Source organism: Strigops habroptila, chromosome 20 (assembly GCF_004027225.2).
Source record: "Strigops habroptila isolate Jane chromosome 20, bStrHab1.2.pri, whole genome shotgun sequence".
Taxonomy (NCBI): Eukaryota; Metazoa; Chordata; class Aves; order Psittaciformes; family Psittacidae; genus Strigops; species Strigops habroptila.
This window is the reverse complement of record NC_044296.2, coordinates 3713199-3733544: the sequence shown is the minus strand read 5'-3', so window position 1 is coordinate 3733544 and position 20346 is coordinate 3713199. Positions and strand designations below refer to the sequence as shown.

The window sequence follows — 20346 nt, the reverse complement described above, 5'->3', positions numbered from 1 at the left end:
TAGAACTCAAGAAGGCACCACTGTGGCAGCCATGGAGAAGAGGGACTCAAGATCGTAGAGCAAAACTTCACCCTTTGAGTGCTTTGAAGGATACAGGTGACAAGCAGTGCCCTCGGGCTGCAGAGGCTGCCCTTGGGCTGGGAGCTCACCTGTGCTGCTGATGAGCATGCACATGGATGCCACATCTCTGGAGAGGTCTCCTGGACTTGGGACAGGGTGGGAGTCCAACAACTGAAGAAGCTGAAGCCCCATTTCCCAGCAGCATGGGGTCGGTGCGTTTTTCTGCACAGCACTGCGTAGGCCTGCTGATAGACAATTGGATTAAGAGTGAGCCAGCATCTGCTCAAGGTTATTTATTGCTTTTAAGAGGAGAGCTTTATTTGGGGTTATTTTTGTCTTATCTTATTTTTGGTAGTTGTGTTGGGGTGGAGTTATGGAAACATCCTGGATGCACCAGCATCCCCTCTGCGTGGCGTCACAAGTTTGCCAGCCCTGCATTAGCCCTGGGGAGACTTTGGCAGAAGCCTTCCTGCTCTACAGCTGATGTGAGCATCCTCCAAGCTGGACCACCGAGCTCTCCTCAGAGTGGGTGGCAGGGGGTGAGGTGCCCCATAGGGAGATGCTCTGCAGCTCTGTTAGCCAACCACCATCCCTTCCTATGTCACCAAGGGTTTGCAGGAAAACCTCCTCCATCCAACCGATATTGGAGATAATTTTGGCATTCTCCAACTCTGCTGCTTTACGAGCTCATTTGGGAGCTGCTTTTACCCAGAGCAAAAAGAAATCACAGCTGGATTGAGGGCAAATGGCAGGAAATTCCAGCCAGGGCAGAGGGCTCTGCACACCACAGCAGCTCCTGCTGTCATTTTCTTTCCACTAGCTTGAGAACCCAGCACTGGTTGGAGGACTGTGAAGATTCCTGAAGAAGCTCCAGCACTTCCCACATACCCATGGGACCATGGCATGGGAGTAGAGGGGGACAGTCAGGACTGTGGCGATGGGCAATGCCAATACCTGGGGGATGGAAGATCCTTGTGCTAGAGCCTTTATGGGTAAATCACAGCGCCCTGCCATCCCATGGCAGCACAACACCGCTGATGCCCAGATGCTGCTGGAGCTGGAAGTAAGAAAAGACCTACCATGGTCCCCTTCCTGCAGCCAATGCTCAGCTCTCACCACCAGAAAGGTTCTTCCAGTCTCATTTCCTCCAAACCTTCCCCTCCAGGCCCTTCCAGTGGCAAAGGCTGAGCAGAGGCAGGGCTTTGGCAGCTCCCAGCCCGTCGCTGAGGTGCAGCCATGCAAAGGGAAGAGGAACAACACACAAGGCAGCGATGAGCAGGGTGGTTTGTGCCCGCTCATCTGTTTTGTGGATGTACAGGAGGGTGTGAGTGTTTGAGGCACACGTGTGCTGCCTGCACTGGTGCACATGTATGTGCTGGTTGTGCATGTTCGTGTGTGCTTCCCAAACCTGACATCTGAAATCCTACCTGTGATGCCTGCGGCTCAGCACCCTCCTGCTCTCAGGCCTGCCCTGGCTGCCACCCAAACCAGCATTGACATGTCTGGGATGTTTTCCTCCTCCATGCTGCCTTGTTTCAGCCCATCTCTGCAGTGAAGCCTCCCTGTCTCATCTCAGCTGCTCTCTCACATCTTGTGTTCAGCTTCTGATGAACAGGGTGACCCACAGCTTTGGATTTTGCTGTGTATTTGTTTTGCAGGGGGAAATCCATGAGGTTCTTGACCTATTAAAAAAAGAAAGAAAAGAATATATAGAGAGATTTGATTACAGCATCACCTTGCTGCCAGACTCCTTAGAGTTTCCACCTGCACACATGGGTCCGAATTGCCACCAACTGGTGCTTTCTCCAAGGATGAGGCAATACCCAGCTGGTTGTTTTGAACCATCACCCACCCACAAGCTGGGTCAGGCCAGGTTTGTTCCTGCGTTCATGTGGCCAAGCTGGTAACAAAGGGTTAACTCCGAGACGGGGTCTCCAGTGTCCCTGTGATGCTCCACCATGGTCCCTGCAGCAGAGGTCTCACCCCAGGTCAGGCTCCAGCAGTCCCAGCACAACAGGTTCCCACTTAGGCAGGGAGCATTGGCCCATGGATGTTTATAGAATCACAGAATGGTTTGGGTTGGAAAGGACCTTAAGATCATCCTTTCCAACCCCCTGCCGTGGACAGGGACGCCTCACACTAGACCGTGTTGCCCAAGCTCTGTCCAGCCTGGCCTTGAACACTGCCAGGGATGGGGCATTTACCACTTCTTCAGGCACCCTGTGCCAGTGCCTCAGCACCCTCACAGGGAAGAACTTCTTCCTTGTATCTAATCTGAACTTCCCCTGTTTCAGTTTGAACCCATCAACCCTTGTCCTATCACTACAGTCCCTGATGAAGGTCCCTCTCCAGCATCCCTGTAGCCCCCTTCAGACACTGGAAGCTGCTCTGAGGTCTCCACGCAGCTTCTCTTCTCCAGGCTGAACAGCTCCAATGTTCTCAGCCTGCCTCCGTATGGGAGGTGCTCCAGCCCCTGATCATCCTCGTGGCCTCCTCTGGACTTGCTCCAGCAGCTCCATGTCCTTCTTATCTCTGGAGGAATGAGCTATCCTGGCAGCTGGGGAGACTGGAGCTGCGAGGAGAGCCCAGGCTGGAAACACATGCATGTCATTTCCAGGTGCTCAGAGACACCCTCTGGGGCCATCCTCTTTGGAGGCCTTTTTGCTTTACTTCATCATCCTAAATATTAAGAATTCCACGAGGCTGCCACAGGGAATGGGCCCTTCCCCTTCCCCAGAAGGCCAGACCAATTCTTTTTACTCACTCTTATTCACTGCCACTCTGCCAAGAAGGTGCTCAGTATTTTATATACAGACAAGAATCCATCTGCCCAGAGATATATGACTCAGGACAGCTTCTTGCAGGGGCTGGCATAACCCCAACCTGCTCTGATTTAAGCCTATCTATTTGGAAAGGGATTAAGCAGAAATTAGCAGCTGTCTTGCAGAATAACAGCGAGAGTGCAGGATCTGTGCTCTTGCTTGGCTCAGCGAGAGCTTCCCCAGGAGGTGGGTCCTAAATCACAGTGAGAGGAGCCCATCCCACTGGGAATTCCTTCCCTAGCACCAGGGAGGGCATTGGAATGGGTTTGTTTGGGTTGTTCTGGTGTCCTCCCTCCCAAGTGGATTTCAGTGGAAGTGTTTTATAACCCTTAGAAAAATGAAAGGCAACAGCCACCACTACAGCATGGTTTTCATCCCAGGGAGGAGGATTCCCTGTCCCTGGCAGCGAGGGCAGAAAGAGTGGGAGAAAGGAGCCAGAATAGGACACAGCTCTCCGGGAGGAACCTCCTGCTGTGAGTTAGGCTCTCCTGTTGGAAAGGATACTGCAGTGGTACCCAAGCTCAAAGAAATCCCTGGGTGAAGGGGGGTGATACTGTCACCCAGATTTGAAACAGTTTTGATGCAGTTGTGGCACTTGGGTTTGCAGGAATTAAAGCAAACAAAGAGCAACTCAATGTTGGGAGGGTGCTCAGACACTCATGAACACAGAGAATCACTCATAGAATCACAGAGTCACAGACTGGTTTGTGTTGGAAAGGACCTTAAAACTCATCCAGCTCCAACCCCCTGCCACGGGCAGGGACACCTTCCACTAGAGCAGGTTGCTCCAAGCCCCTGTGTCCAACCTGGCCTTGAGCACTGCCAGGGATGGGGCAGCCACAGCTTCTCTGGGCACCCTGTGCCAGCGCCTCAGCACCCTCCCAGGGAAGAGCTTCTGCCTCAGAGCTCATCTCAATCTCCCCTCTGGCAGGTTAAAGCCATTCCCCTTGTCCTGTCCCTAATCTTATGAAAAACACCATCAGGGCAAGATGGGCTCCTTCGTGCCAGCTGAGCCAGAGCAATGGCTGTGGCTCTCCTGAGCTTGGAGTAGGGTGACACTAAACTCCATTGCCCAAACTGGCCAAGGATGTGCAGAGTGTTAAACGTAGCAACGTGCTATTAAACTGTGAGGCCTTGTCTGTGCATCTGCATCTGGGGAGCATCTCCCAACAGGACTCCTGCAGCTCCAGGAGTGGAATTTACGTTGCCTGCTGAGAGCTGGGGTGCTTTGTGCTTGGGCTGTTCCTGAATAAACCAACAGCAGCGTGGAACTACAAAGAAAAGGAATTGTTACTGCAAAAGCTGGAAAATGCCACTTACTTCACACTGAGCAGGCACAAAGACCTGAGTGATGGCAAAGCAGCATCTTTCTTTATATAACTTACTATAATCAATAGTGCCTTGGACTGCTCTGTACCACTACTGGGAAAAGCTCATGCCAATGCCAGACCATCCACTGCATGCACATCTGTGGTATTTGAAGGCTGCAGAGCTGAAAGAAACTCTTTGGACAGGAAAAGATATTTTCAGACTGTCAGCTGCACTCAGTCAGGATCAGTTATAACCTCACTCCACATGTGGTGGCATTTTAATGAATTCCCCCTTCCTCCGGGGACCATTCTCTAACCTAATTCACACCAGCAAAGGGTGTTTCTAACTGTGCTCCAGCTCCCCAGCGCTTTGCCTGACGTCAGCTACAGCACCGTGAGGTCCCAACACCACCCTAGGACTGATTCTGCACAGCCTCTGCTGTCGTTTGCACTCCCAAAATGGGGCCAAAACGGAGCTGCTCCTCCTGCTGGCACCCACCACTGCTGGGTATGGGTTGTGCAGACTCATGCCCTCGAAGAGACAAGTTTTACTGGGGTATAAGGATTTGGGTAGCTGGGAGCAGAAGACAGCACACAATATCTCTCCTTTTCCACTTTCCTCCCCCTGAGTTACACACAGCCCTGTCTTCCCAGCATGCTGCTCACAGGGCTGCTGTTTGGGGCTGGTCTGGGGTTTTCCTCTTCCAACTTGAGGGATACAGCTATTGTGCAGAATGCATCACCAGCCCGTGGACAAGGATGCTGGTTTTACCTCTCAGAAACACCTCCTGGTTCAATGGCCACATCTCCAGCGAGCACCATGAGCTCTGCAGGCTGCAGAAACCTCCATGAGTCACATCAACAACCAAAGGCACTCAAGTCCTTCCCCAGAGGACCCTCTGCTATATCCCTCTGGCCCTGAATTCATCAGCTGGCTTCTCCGGTAACACACTCACTCTCATGTCATCAGGAAGGAATTTGTGCTCTGTTTGATAACCAGACATGAATCAGTACAGCAGCGAAATCCTCAGACCACAAAGCATTTCAACAGGTCTTTTAAGCCTCCTGCTCTCATGTGTAAGCTGTCCAAGGACCCGCTCATTCCCGGGCATCCCCGGCCCCACTCGTAAATCAAAGCATTCCAGGCCTGGTTTCCTCTCTGCATCCACGATCACTCACAGAGGTTTCTTCTTTAGCAAACTTAATCTGGGCAGTTGTTCAAAAATGTTAAAATTACCTGCTCCTTTTATGATATAATGACAGCCTGTGGAGGCATAATTCAGCCCAGACCTGAAGACGACTGTTTTAAGGTTAAAAAGTCCTCCAAGCTGAACTTTATCCAACAGCCTCAATAAAAAACTCAACTTGCCCAGTGTTAATTTTGGTTCCTCTCACTAATGAAGCCACGTAGGATCACAGCCAAGGGGGTCCCACTTTGCTTTATCCCAACTTCACATATTCAGCACAAGGTTTAATCTGCTTCATGGCACCAGATCCCAGCAAGGATTTAAAAGGATCTGGTTGCTAACCTAACTTGATTCCCGTTGCCATCACCTGCCCTTGTCCTCAGGGAGACCCTCTGGCTCCAGTCTTGCACACCAGGAGGCCCTTGTAGTTCTTTTCAAAGCCATGGTTCAGCCAAGGGCTTAGACAATGAGTTAGTTCCACCAAAACTCCACTGTTGGCCACGCATCACCACAAGGTCCTTTAAAACCATAAGTGAAAATGTCCCTGGGAGGTCAGATACATGAATAAACGTTAGGTAAGAGAATATGTAGTTACACTACTGAGTTATTGTTGATACTTGCCCAGGAGCCCCATCCCCATGCAGGTCCTGCTGCCCTGACACACAAACCCTGCTTTCACCTCTCAAAGCACCCAAAATCCACAGTCAGGGCTGGGAAGCTTTGCTGGGACTCAAGCCCCTCTCTGCTCAAGTGGCTCTTCACAGCGCCCAGGGAGCAAGGTCCTCATGTGCCACCAATGCACGGTGACATCTGCCATTTGACAGCTCCTTCCCATCACGGCATTTCCAGGGAACTCCAGTGCTCCTGCGCAGGGAGAGGGTCTGGACCAAGATGCTGCTCTGAAACAAATGCAGAGGGAGTAACTCTTTCCTACAGGGATAAAAAGGAAAGACCTGTTAGTCCAGCCTGTAGGGGATAGAGACAGGTTTCATGTGCCATCGGTGCAGCTGATGGGGTTTGCATTAGCATCCCCCTTTCACAGCGTGGGATCCGTGCTGACCCCACATCTTGCTCAGAGACCTGAAGGCAATTGTACCAAAGGGACACAATGACAACCCTGGTGAGCAAACAACATTTTCCCAATCATCTTGTAAGATCCTCTCCCAAAATCCCATCCAGACAGCACGTCCTGCCCCAGGCCCAGGGTGCTGGTGAGCAGCAAAGGGGGTCCCCAGGGATGCAGGGAGACATAAACCCCCCTGGTGCACAGTGTCCTGCATGGCAGTGGCAGAAGGGAATCAGTCACTGGATCTTCAGACAAGCCCCAGCCCCTGAGATGTGGGATCCTGATGCCCCATCCACTGCCGGCAGCCATCCCTGCACGGAGTGCCTTGGATCTGCACAAAGCACAGCAGGAGAGCCCTCCGGGAAGATGTTTCACACCATCCTACTGTTTTGGATTAGACCCCAGCTGCCTCCTGAGCTGTTTAAATTTACAGGTCTGAGAAATGAACTTTCCACCCAGGCAGGGGCTCGCCTAGAGGAGGGACTGAGCAGAGAGCATTGGGTTCAACACCTCTCCAAAACCAGCCACGGGCCCATTACAGATCTGATTCCAGCCAGTGTAAATCAGAAAATGACCCTCTAGTTATCAACTGCCCTTTTGGTTTACTCCCCTTTGCAGCCTAGATGCACCAGAAATGCTTTGGAAATGCACATTGCCTGTGGAAAAATGCCTTACTATGGAAAACAATCCTAAACCAACATCCATGTACCAGCCTCCAGGAACCGAGGTGAAGCACCCTTTGCAATTAGCTCTGCCAAGTGTTTCCTTTAAGATTTCTCTGCCTCCCAGCAGGGAAATCCATCAGGAGTCAGTGTTACAGCGAGGAAAGCAGCACTTCAGTTGTTCATAATAGTGAAATGGGAATGAACCAGGAGCTTTTCCCCCAGTCTGTTAATTTTGTTAAGGATAGGGTTGCTTTCCTCTCCCTCACAGACACTGACTACTGGAGATGCCAGGCTCAGAGAGCTGCTCTTGGCACCTCTTTGCAGCACCCTCTATCTCTCAGCAGGGAGCCAGAGACACCCAGGGACCGGGACATCCTCAGGTCTTGATGACGTTTTCCAACACGACAAACCAGCCCTTGAAGGGGGAACAGCCTTTCCATCCAAACCTCTCTAACCAGTTTCTCCATTTCTCCTGATTTCCCCAATGACCTAAGGCAGGGATGGACCCTCTACCTGCAAATCCAGAGTCAGCCTATCTCTACCTGGAGGGCCAATATCTACACAAAGACAGACACACCATCACCTGGGCAGCACCCTGGGGAAGGCAGATTCACGTCCAGCCTGTGCTGTCACCACCAAGACCCAAAAAGCCCCAGAGTCCACCCAGCACCACCGCCACGGGCTCTATCTTTAGATTATTTGCAATATCTTCTACCCAGCAGAACTTCTCAGTGGATATTTGAGTCACACACCTTCCCCACATAGCCCATTTGGCTGAAGGGGAAAATTCACAGGGAAAGAAGGATATAGAGGGGCCAAGAACGTTAGGTAGCTCCAAAACAGGATTAGACATTTGTGTGGATGTCAGGAACTAGACGTAGATGTCAGGCTAGGCTTAGCACAATTAGTGATGACCGTCTTGGCTGACATAGCAACCAAGTGCTGCAGGACTCCCAGCAACATCCATCTACTGGAGGCCAAGACAAGAGCATCTCCCCCCTCTCTCCACACACGATGTGTCTCTTCCACTATCCCGAGGGAAGGTCTTGGTGGGACTCTGTCTCTACCCCAGCCAAGAAGCTGCTGTGCGGAGCAGAGAGGGACAGGGCTGGAGGAGCTGGGATGGGACAGGGAATATCCACGCTGTGTCTTTCCCTTTGAGTTTGTAGCCTGGGCAACTCAAAAGCCCAAGGCAAAGAGACAAAGGTGCCTCCATGCCCAGGTAATGTATTCTAGAGGCCTCACTGCAAATCCCATGATTTCTAGCACAACCTCACAACTACTCAGTGATTACTCACTCCCTGCCTGGGGTGCATTAGCAGCATCCCCATCACCTCACAGCTGCCACACAGTCACCAACCTCACTGGGTCCAGCCCCAGGGGAGCACCACGGAGCTTCCCAGGCTTGTCCCCAGCTTGCTCCCATGTGGGTGCCAGGGCTCCAGCATCCACCCAGAGCATTAAGTGCTTCCAGGCTGGAGAAGCCCCGGCTGCTGCTTGGCGTCACTCACACTGGGGAATGGGAGCCAGCGTCTCCCTGCTGCCTGCGCAAGCACACTGCACATGTCCCAGAGGGAACATTACAGCCTTCAGTTACCCAATTAAAAACGTGTTTGAGGGGATTTGATTACTCAGTTTGACAGAGGGAAAAAAACCCTCCGGGTCCTGGCAGCAGTGAGGATTTACGAGCTGGGGCTTTGCTTCAGGTCGCTCTGAAGCTCAGGAGAGATGTAGCAAAGGAGCAAAACCAAGAAAACCCCAACCAGGGAGCGATGGTGTCTGCATTCCTGCTGCTTGAAACAGACGTCTCTCCTGGCAGCTCCAGCCCCCCCTGGCTCCAGGGTCTCAGGGAAGGTGCAGCAGTGGGCAAAATGCACTGGAGAAGGTTGTCTCTAACATCCTGCACCAAGGGCTCCCCGTGGCATCCAGGAGCTCCACGTCCTAAACCAGCTCCACTCTCCCACCTTTCTTGCTCAGGCAGGAGGTGATCAGAGGTGTAAATGCTTCCCCATTGCTCGCAGATGCCTCCTAGGGACGTGGTGAATGCTTTCTTCCCAGTTTGCTAAAGGGCAGAATCTGCCTTCTTTCTGATCCAGAGTAAACACAGGCCTGGCATTAATTCTGCTGTGCAGCTGGGATCTCTGCTCCTGGGGTACCCCCAGTTCCCTCCCCTTCATCTCCCTGTAAAAGCATCACCCTCAGGTTGGGAAATGAGGGAAGACAAATCCCACAGCCGTCTGCCTTATTGCAGCGTGTGAACAGCGTCCAGAAACGCCTCCAGACAAGATGATTATGAACAAGAGATTTGGGATCACGTATATTTATTGCCACAGCAGTGAATGGGAGACATGTGGCCACCAAACCCACAGCATGGGGTCAGAGAAAGCCAGCCTGGGACTGAGCATCTCTCTTAGGGCCCCAGAGCATCCTCATCCTCACCCTCCTCACTTGCTTCAGGCCATGGCCAAGGACAAGGTGCCAAGTTAACTGTGCTCCCACCTTGTTCCTCACTTGTCTTCGTGCACAGCACCAAAGGGTCGGGTGTTTCTCTTTAAGGCAATATTAAAATGAAAGGAGAAAAGTTATAAGTTATTTCAAAGGTCTCTGCTTCAAAAACTTTCAACCCAAATTTACTCACCAAGCCCATAAATGTTCCTTTTATTGCACACACAAAATAACCCTCTGCAATATGACTCCCCTAAATTTATGGTTCTTCCAGAGCTATTAATTCAGCCCAGGTCTTTCCTTCTTCTTTTATTTTTTTTCCCTCACCTTAAGTAGAATAATTCATAAATACTTCACGCTGGAGTGTACTTTATGAGCATTATTATGATCACTTGAATGTGGAAATGCCTGTGAAGTTATTACGATAGTTCTAATACACCACAGGCTCCTCAGTGGTATGGTATAAAGCAACTTCATCACACACTGGAGGGAAGAGCCCTCTTGAGAGGCCGTTTATTTGGCCAAATAATAAGGATCCTGTAGCCCATATATGCCTCTGAACCCAGTCAATGAAAATGTCTGGGGAGAGTGTGAGTTTGCTGCACTCCAGCTCATGAGGGTGATGCGCATTGCTGGCCAGACCGAGACAGGGCTTTGGGCCACAAGTTTCTATACCATTTTCAGACCCAAACCCAGAAAAAAAGGCAAAAAAGAAAAAACGGCCAGAGGTGCATCAGCAGGATGCACAAACACATTTAGAAGAGCAGGTAACTCACTTACTTGCAGACCCCAGGCATGCAGGGAGGCACTGAGAAGCTGAATTGCCCTCATTGGAAAGCAGACACTGTTTTCTGTCACCCTTGCACACATCACAGGGTGGCACGCTGCTGAAAGCCAGGAATGAAGAGTCACAGGGCTGTATTCCATATTTCCCCAAAGATGCAGCTGAAACCTATTGGTTTCTTGAATGGAAAGAGGCAGAACACTACAGCTATTAGACTACACCTACATGGAAATAGGAACTCACCAAAATGAAACCTATTCTCCGGGATCGCTGAGCCATACAGGGCCTTTCCTCTGGGTACCTCAAGAAAGGGCCTTTGCACACGCATCTGGATTCTGCATTTCTCCTCCTCATTCTCCCATGTAAAATGCATCACTGGGGGCAACCAGGGCTGAGAAATTGTAAAGCCAAAAGTCAGTGGGAGCATGTTTGGATTCCCTGATGCGTAGGGATTCCTACAGATGTGCTGTAGGATGACAACCCCTCCAGCACCCAAAACCTTCCAAACCAAACCTCCAGCTGCCCAAGACCTTCCCTAAGACCACCCAGAGAGAGCTGCAGAGAGAGCCCACAAGCCCTGCCTTCCTCTGAAAGCCCTGCCTTCCTCTGAACCACCACTGCTCCCCAGGAAATCAGTCTTTTTCTCTTGTAAAGAACTCCTACAGTAATTGCCTTCATCTCTCAAAGGTGTCTTGCAGCCACAGAGGTGCAAATATTTATCCATACTTGGAATTGCAGAGTGAAGCCTAACTAAATGTTCCCAGACACTTCAGCAATTGTTGTTTTAAGACCTGAACCATAGACACCTGGCTGGAATTAATCAGCAGATGGGGACAGGAGGGCAGAGCAAAGCCCTTATTAACCCTTCACACATCAATGTCAAGGTCATGGGGTGTTTCACTGGGGCAGCATGTACCTAGATGTCAGCTGTCAACAGCCTGGGGATCCCAAAGCAAGAAATGTCCTCCACTGATCAGGGCATGAACTGGTAGCAAGATGAATCATGTTCCTGTCACCACTTGAAGATTTGCTGTGCTGAGGCGCTCGCTTGGGAAGAGCTGCAATAATACATGTTTATGAGTAGATACTAAATACAAGAATAAAGGACCTTCTGGATGGGCTGTGTCTAAAAGCAACAGGAGTTTACACGTGTCTTTAAAGGAAAGCTTTCACTTAGCACCAGTGGTTGCAGGCAGTTCCCATCATCACCACCTCCCCATCAAGATCAAAGATGAGAAGTGATCAAGCACAGACCTGGAAAACCCCCGCAGCCTCTCCTATTCCCACTCCTCTCCAGCACACCAGCTGATCCCAAGTCACATTGTCCCAGTCTCAAGCCTCCAAAAGCACCCAGCATCAATGACTTCTCCAAAGTCACTGTCCTGGGAGGGTCAGGACAAGGCTGTGCCCCCGTGACTCCAGCTGGGGTGAACTGCCCCTACCCGAATGCTCTCAGTTCCTTTCCCTGAAGGGGCAAAAAAGTCAACAAAGCTATGGACAAACACTGGCACAATGTTCCTTCTCCCCTACACAGGGGAAGGAATTGGCATAAGAAGTGCAACCTGAAATTAGAAGGCAGCTCCTCAATGGCTGTGGCATTGGGTACCAGGACAAGCCCAGCTAAACCTGGCTTAAAACAGAGCTGAAGCAGAGCAAGGTCCTAAGGCAGGACCCACAAAGCGTAACTGAAGACACGTCCTCCATGGAGGAGCAGGCTGTGCTTTTATGTGCAGCTAAACCTCCCAGTGAGATCCCCATGACGAGGCACTGTGGAGTTTATCTTAGTGCTAACCACACAAACCCCAGGTGGGGATGTGGTTGGTGTTGATGAAGTACACCAGGATGAAAAGACAGACAACCTCTGCCCCGTTCCTTGTGAGACGTCTGGTGATGGAGCGCTTGCCTGCTTTGAAGTGGAGATGGATGCAAGAGCCAGGCAGGTGCAAAGCCTTCCTTGGCAGACAATGTGCCACGGAGCTCACCCTGCAAATCCACCATGTGCAGTTTCTTTGGGTTGGGGGGGAAGGATTTCTAAGCAGATCATAAACCTCTGCATGAATCCCTGCAGTCCATCCATTTGAATCATCTTCAGTCCTCCCCAAAAGGCATGAGAGAGATGTTTTCTCTGCCGCTGATCCATGACATCCCCCTGCTGCCGAACAATTCTGATTGTAGAACTTAATGCAGAACTGAACTTTATGTTTTAAAGCAGAGGAGAAAAACCTTCCTGGAGACATCAGTGTAGGTGTCAGCTCATCGCCAGCGACAGAAAGCTGCATTCTTGACTGATGTTGGTTTTGATGGCCCATCTGTTTGTTTTCTTCAGTTTCCCCTCCTCGACAACTCCAGGAACTGGCAATCTGTAGAAGCTGGTTTTTGTAGGCTTTGCTGGCAGGCTGGGAGCTGTTTCCTACAGAGGATGAAATTGGGGCAGAGGAGGTTGGGAGGAGGATGCAGGAGACCAAAGGAAGGGGAGAAGCAGAAGAGCAACGGCACTGTAGGGAGAGGGGAGGTCAGTTTGGCTGCAAGTGAAGATTTGGAGAGAAATTAATGAGAACAAGGGGCTGAGTTGAAAAGAGGAAGTGGATGGGATGGAGGAAGGGTCAGTCTCAGCATCCAGCTCCCTTGCTCCCCCTGCACCTAAGCAGGAATAGGACTTTCGTTTCTTCTCATTCAGTGTTGAGATGGAAACAGTTTGGGCTTCCAGTTCACCCATTCAAAAACCAGCCTCCCTGGTTCCCAGCTCAGCCAGCAGCAGAGTCCAACATCAGCTCCCTGGAGAGGCAGCTGATTCCAGAGCAGCAGAAAATGACCCTACAAACAGGAGACAAGGAACAAGGTCCCCACACAGACCGTCCCACCATGTCAGGCCAAGGGCTCCGTTTCCCTCATAGCTTCTTTCTAACAGTGACCATAAGAAGATGCTCAGAGACATGCAAGAACAAGACATCTATGGTATTATTCCAAGTCCTTTCCCAGTCTCCAGCTGTTTCCAACTCAGAGGAACTCTTGAGCCAGATGTACTTAGTAACCCCTCAGCAATTTCTCCTACTTGCAATTGCCCAGTCTCCTCTTAAAGCCATATAAACTTTCAGCATCCACAGGCTCCTTTGACAAGAGTCAAAGTGTGGGTGAAGTTTTCGTGTTTGTGAGATGTAAACAAGCCCTGTGGAGCAGGTCAGGCCACACGATGCCCTCTTACCATGAGACGTTTTGTTTGGTATAAACACCAGCCCCAGGTCAGGGCCATAATCTCTCCCAGATGCTTTTGTCCATGGGCCTCATCTAAGGCTTCAAAACCTAAAGTGGGGGATGAAACAATCCCCACCCCCTGCCTTCTTTCTTTAGCATCAATTTTTTCTACCTCAAAACATATTTCCCTAGTGGAAGAGGTTGGAGAATGGTTCCTACAGGAGATGGCCATGGTTCTCCTCCACACAAGCAAGAGTGGAGCTGCTGTAGAGCACTGCAGGCAATGAGGCCTGTCAGGGAGTTTAACCCGACCTGTCAGTCAAGGTCTCTATTCCCCAGGCTCTATCCCCATCACAAACCTGTCTCACAAAGCTCAGTCCAACATGACAAGTGTTTATACAGGACTAATGAGTGTCTCTGTCCCCAAGGACATCATGGATCACTCAGGCACCGAGGTCCAGGCACACGTGCCAGTTCCCTTGCAGCATGCAGGCTTGCAAAGAGCATGCAGGAAGCAGCCTGGCATGCTTTGGGCTATGCTTCTTTCCACAGGGAATGTGTCAGGAGCTATAGGTTGCTCTCTGGAAGGGATGGCTGGTCCTGCAGCAAGGCTCTTGGCGCCAGCACCATCCTCCCAGCCCGGCTCTCTGCAGGACTGGCCACCAGAACAGCCACATGCTTTAACCATGCAAACCATCTCCTGAGAAAGAAAAGCATCGTTTTCACATTGAAGTGTCTTAAATATACCAGGATTTGAGTAGGAAAATGCCAGCCTCTTCCTCAGGTCTCTATGCTACACCATAAGTAATCTGGTGCAACTCTCTCCACCGCTCCTAGGAGCCCTGGCTCTGCTGGATTGGCCTCCTGAGCCTCTCTGGAGAGGTTCAATAGCCACACAAAGCCATGGGGCCCATCAGCAAACAGCTGTGATGCTGGGTTTGGGCCATGCATTCCTGACAGCCGCCTCTGCCCACACAGGGGCTCCTTCCAGCCAATTCCTTGGGGCTCCATAACCCAGCAGCCTCCTCGGAGCAGACGTGTGTTACCCACATCCCACACAGCCCAGGCTGTGCTCTACCACAGGGCGCTGCTTTCGGATGGGGAACCTGTGGCCGGGAAGGAGCCATCCTTTCCACTCTCCCCCTGCATGTCCCCACTGCCATGGTCAGAGGCTGGTGGGACCCACGGGTGACGATTCCCCCTAGCTTGGCCCCAGCAACATCAGTCAAGACATCAGCTTCATAGGAGAGGAGGAAAGGTGCTGCCAGCATGGCCTCAGCTGGGAATTGTGATGCCTTTGGTTTCCAGGAACATTTGGGTGCTTACCTCCCTTAGCCCTTGGGAGATGCATAACTTCATCAGCGCAGTTGGTGCCCACCTAAATGGATTCTTCCTTCTCCACACCACTCTCCTCATGCCCTTGGCAGCTCCTGGGATTCACACTCACACCTCTGGATCTCATGCAGATCTGGGCTCTGTGAGAGCACAGAGCAGCACCAATGTCCTGCAAAAACCAGAGCGCAGGAGGCAGCAGTGGAGATGCAGAGGCTGCACCCAACAAGCTCTGGTCCACCACAGGTCCTGTCCCTTTGAGCCAACTCTTTAGCAGTACCTGGTTCTCCCACACCTGGAAAGCCCTGAGGCAAAGGGCCTGATGCTACAGGGATGGGCAGAGATCCTCAGAGCAGTGAAAGGTGCGTCACAACACATTGACTTATTTCATATCAGTGCCCAAACAGGCTTTTGCTGGTAACGACTTCCAGCACTGCTGCCCCCGGACTGGGAACTCCAGCAATTATCCTATAAAAACCTCAACTGGAGAAGATAAAACTCCCAAGAACTGGAAGACACGGCAAGGAGAGGGTGTACGGGCTTCCATGTGTTTATTCCATGGTCTTCAGCTTTGCCAAGACCAAGTTGAGCTTGATAGCATCAAGTACAACCGTGCCCATGGCAAGACTGAGCTGTCCCATACACTCCCAAGCAAAGGAGGATCCAGACCTACAGCAACTCCTGTCGTGCAACAGGAATGAGTCCAGTCCAATCACAGAATCATGGAATGGTTCATCCAGTTCCAACCCCCTGCCACGGGCAGGGACACCTTCCACTAGAGCAGGTTGCTCCAAGCCCCTGTGTCCAACCTGGCCTTGAACACTGACACATTTCAAAGACCTACCAGATCCCATTGTTGTCCCTCCTTACCCAGTTCTTCTTCGTGGATTCCCAGAGGTGAAGCACGGGTGCAAACAGCTGCTCTATCCTTTGAAAATCACACAAAAAGTTAGGAAGAGAAAAATTCTTTCTCTTTAGATAAACCCGGGATGAAACCTCCCTGTTTCTCTGATTTCTATGATTCTATTTGCCACAGTAAAATATTTTTCTCTTCTTTAAGTGGAGACAATGAAAACATTTTGTTCTCCCCAAAATAAAACTTTTCTCTGTGTTCAAATGCGTGTTTGAAGGCACTTGCAGTCCCCAGCTTTCTTAATTAAAGGCAGGCAAATTTCAAATGGAGAATGTCACAGTGTAATAAAATGTTAAAGTGTTTAATTTCAAGCATATCTCAAACAAGGCCCTGATGCTTTTCATCTTCAAAATACTCTTGTATTTTTTACTTCAAACTTTGGTTCAAGTTGTAAATAATTTCAAAGGAACCAAAATAGCTTTTATTTTCCCTACAAACAACTGTTTCATCTTAGTTTCAGCCAGGCTAGCTTAAAGTGATTGGAGCCAGACTCTTCCCAGTGGTGCCCAGTGGACAAGAGGCAAGAGCTGTGAGTTGAACTACAGGAAATTCCCTTTAAATGGAAGTGAATTTTGATCTATTTTTTACTGTAAGGGTAAAACACATTCCAACACATACAACACACTGGAGCAGGTTGTGCAGAGCTGTTGAGGGGGTCTTCATCCATGGAGATAATCAAAACTTAAGTGGACACAGCCCTGAGCAACCCCCTCTGGCTGCTCCTGTGCTGAACAGAGGATTGGATTAGACGATCTCCAGAGGTGCTTTCCAGCATCAACCATCCTCATTATGTGGGATTTCATCACCAGATCAAAAAGGAAACACCCAGGCCCTGCAATCACCTCCTTGGGGATACACCAGCCCCATCAAACCACCACGAGCTGCAGCATCACCAGCCCTGGGGAGTGTGAGACTCACACCGAGCTTTGTGCTGTTCTCAAGCTCCAGCTTGTGGGATTTTTGCAATAGAGTGTTTAAAATAAAATGCACATTTCTCACCCTCAGAAATGAAGAGGAAACCTGTAACCTCTGCCTGACCTGTAAGGGGGGAAAAGCAGAAGGCAGATTAGTAAAAGAGGAAACCACAGGCATTTCAAAGAGCATCCTGTGAGCAGCTAGTCTGAACAAGCTGGATTTGTACAGACCTTACACCTCCTGCTTGGCTCCTCCAGTGTCCAGTAAGGTGTAAACTCTGAAAACCCTTCCCAGAGCTGGGATTTCACAATGTCCTGTGCCTATTAAGGCACCCATTCCTTCCCCTCTTCACTAGACCCACGAGCTTGATCCTGCTGTCAGTGTGTGCTGGAACCAGCCACCATCAGCACTCAGCATTTGCTGGGCACATCAGCTGGGTCAGCACCACGCAACAGGCTTCATGGGAATGCCAGTGACTTGGGAAAGCTTGGGAAATGCCCAATTTCCACCCCAAAAATAGGTAGAAAGAAAAGTAAACAGTCTGTGGATATTTCTCATTTTGGCTTTTGGAGAGTGTCAGGATCTGTCATAATCTCCACCTAAAGACCTCTGATGGGTTCAGGAAACCAGAGTATGAATGGAGAAAGAGGAGAGTGTGGAGATCTCAGACCACATTCATGCCCCAGACCTCCCTCTCTGGGATGCTTTCCAGATGCAAACATTTTAATGTCCTGGTCATGAAGACAGACATTTATAATGCCCTAAACTTCAACCAGGCTCCTTGAAACCACCCAGACACACATGCAAGCCTTGCACATGTGCACGCACAGGAGCAATCCATAGCCCTGTGCACAGCACAGTGAGCTCTCAGCTCCAGCACACTGCCCTGGGCAGAGTCTGGAGAGGGTTAGAGTTTAGCTGCCAGCAAAGTCCCACATCCCCAGTCTGCCCAGTGAGCATCTCGTATCCTTTGCTTTGGTCCAGCAGCGGGACCTTTTCAAATCTGGCTTTTGGGAAAAGCATCTCAGCCCCTTATCACGCTGAGGTCAAACTTACCTCTTCTGCTTTCCCCTTGGAGAAAGGACCCTTTCCCGTCTCAGCCCCAGCCATCTCCTGGTGCGAGGGGACCTCTACAGCCCGCTCCGAGCATCTCCCGATGCAGGCAGAAGCGGTCGGGGGGGATTCACTGCCCTCCCACGGCAGACTCCGAAACAGGCTTGGCTGTGGCTTCCACCGGTGTCCAAGAAGCTGGATTTGCTGTAATAAATAGTAACTTTTGAACAAGCCAATAATTTCTATCGCAGGTTCCTCCAGGTGGGAAAGTAACCGAGAGCCTCGGGGTTGCTGGCGACCTGCAGGGCTGCAGGAAGCCCCCATCAGCACAAGCTCTCACTGCTTAAAAATGAGCATTGAATTCAAGGGAGATAAAAGGAAGATGCTCACATGGAAGTCACTGTCTTTCCACATTCCCTCCTTTTCTCCCCCTCATGTGAGCATTTGGCTCACAGATTGAAAAATCAAGCTATCAAGTAATGGTAAAACACACTATTCCAGGTGAGAGGAGCATGTGGAGATGGGAGAGAGGCTGGAGCAGGGTAGAAAAAGCTGCTTGGGAAAACACCCAGCATCAGGAAGGACCTGATCCTGCACAACACCTTCCCTTGCCTTGCTGTTACCTCCTCCAAATTGGCAGGATTCCACAGGAGTTGGGCTCAGCACAGAATTCCTGGAGGAATTGCAGTGCTGGAAAACCAGCTCGGTGCAGTGTTCACTTTATACTTCCCAGAGTACCTAGAGAAAATGGACTTCCATGAGGCCTGGCAAGCAGAGCTGGGCTACCTCAGCCCATCAGAATGTGCTCAATGAAATACCTCGGTGAGCAGGCTGATGGGTTTGGAAAGAGGACACTTGCTCCAGATCCCGGGACTGCAGCCAGTAGATGGCATTCATATGCTGCCCTATGCACACGTTTGCTGTCGTGTGCTACCAGCTTTAAACTGCCTTGGAAAACATGAGAAAAAACGGTTTTATATAAAAATGGAAGTAAAAGGCAAATATTCACCTTTTTATTCGTCAGAGATGACCCTGCAGCCTTCGACAATTAACTTTGGAGCCAACAAGTGTTACGGAATTCCTGGCGTCTCTTTCTGTCTCCATGGATCTTCTGACTGCTTCTACTATAGAAATATATATTATATATATAAAGAAATGTAATGCATCCCTAAAGCATCCATAAGTATCTTGTGTATCCTGGACCACAGGGATGCCCAAAATCATAGAATCATAAAATGAACTGGGTTGGAAAAGACCTTTAAGATCATCAAGTCCAACCGTTCCCAGCACTGCCAAGGCCACCACTAACCCATGGCACTGAGGCCTCGGCTACACGGGGTGTGAACACTTGCAGGGACGGTGACTCCAGCCCTGCCCTGGGCAGCCTGTTCCAATGCCTGAGCACCCTCTGGGGAAGGGTGATCAGGTATTGAAGGGTAATACTCCACCATCCCTCTGACCCAGGATCTACCAGGCTGACCATGCATGTGGCTAGGAGCTGCCAACATTTGGCTAGCACTGATATGTGTCACTTTCCTTACAGTGACATCCACTGGATTGAGGAAATACTGTCCTCAGCACCTCATCCCGCAGGAGCCACTCATAGAATCATAATCATAGAATCCCAGCCTGGTTTGGCTTGGAAGAGACCTTAAAGCTCCTCCAGTTCCAACCCCCTGCCACGGGCAGGGACACCTTCCACTAGAGCAGGTTGCTCCAAGCCCCTGTGTCCAACCTGGCCTTGAACACTGCCAGGGATGGGGCAGCCACAGCTCCTCTGGGCACCCTGTGCCAGCGCCTCAGCACCCTCACAGGGAAGAGCTTCTGCCTCAGAGCTCATCTCAGTCTCCCCTCTGGCAGGTTAAAGCCATTCCCCTTGTCCTGTCTCTACAGCACCATGCTGAGACTGCATGAGAGGGCAGAAGACAAACCTTTACACTTCTGTCACTGGGGGTCACCACTAAAGCAGGAGTTACCTTCATCTTTGTACAGCACAAAGCACATCGGCTGCACAATGCGAATGTGGGAGGGAATTTGACAGAAGACATCATCAAACTAACCTGCCTCTGCCTGTGGCTGGGTTGAGGCTTTGGCCCGAGCTGGAAGAAAGGCTGTTGGATGGAGCCCAGGAACCAGAAAATCATTGCTGCTTCATTCACTTTTAGATTTGCAAAGGAACCAGCAACGGTCTCGGGCTCTGATGCAGTTACAGGCTCTCTGGAACAGGAGCTGACACCCTAGCACAAGGAGGACCGTGTGTCAGGTCTGTCTGTACAGCCAGAAGCGAGACCAGTGCCTGAGGTTTAGGTACAAATGAGCTTGGCATCTGCAAGGCAAGATGGACCATCAAATCCTGCATCCTACCACACGCTGAGGCCACCTGTGACTTCCTCAGTGAATGATGCACCATATTAAAAAGCCCTCCCCTTCCCAGCCACCCCTCCCCAGCTCCCACCTCTCCTTGAGGGCTAGATCCTGCTGAATGATGGGCATCCCTCCCTCCCTCCCACTGAAAGCAGCAAGGAGACTGTGCTCAGCCCCGGCAGCATCATTCATCCGGAGGAAGAGTGCAGGGCGATATTTGGTACCTCGCAGCCAATTG

At 50.7% G+C, this 20346-nt stretch overlaps 1 long non-coding RNA gene across 5 annotated transcripts; it reads right to left on the bottom strand.

Moving 5' to 3' along the window:
• Nucleotides 1-8897: 8897 nt before the first annotated feature.
• Nucleotides 8898-20292, bottom strand: LOC115618174. Of its 5 annotated transcripts, none has more exons than XR_003994753.1 (5): nucleotides 19805-20292; nucleotides 18754-18868; nucleotides 10583-17948; nucleotides 10336-10442; nucleotides 8898-9659 (listed from the first exon to the last, which is right to left on the bottom strand). It is a non-coding gene; the product is annotated as an uncharacterized LOC115618174 (long non-coding RNA). The 5 variants fall into 5 exon arrangements; XR_003994751.1 differs by having other exon boundaries at nucleotides 10336-10730; nucleotides 11256-17948; XR_003994754.1 differs by having other exon boundaries at nucleotides 10336-11397; nucleotides 14858-17948.
• Nucleotides 20293-20346: the final 54 nt, after the last annotated feature.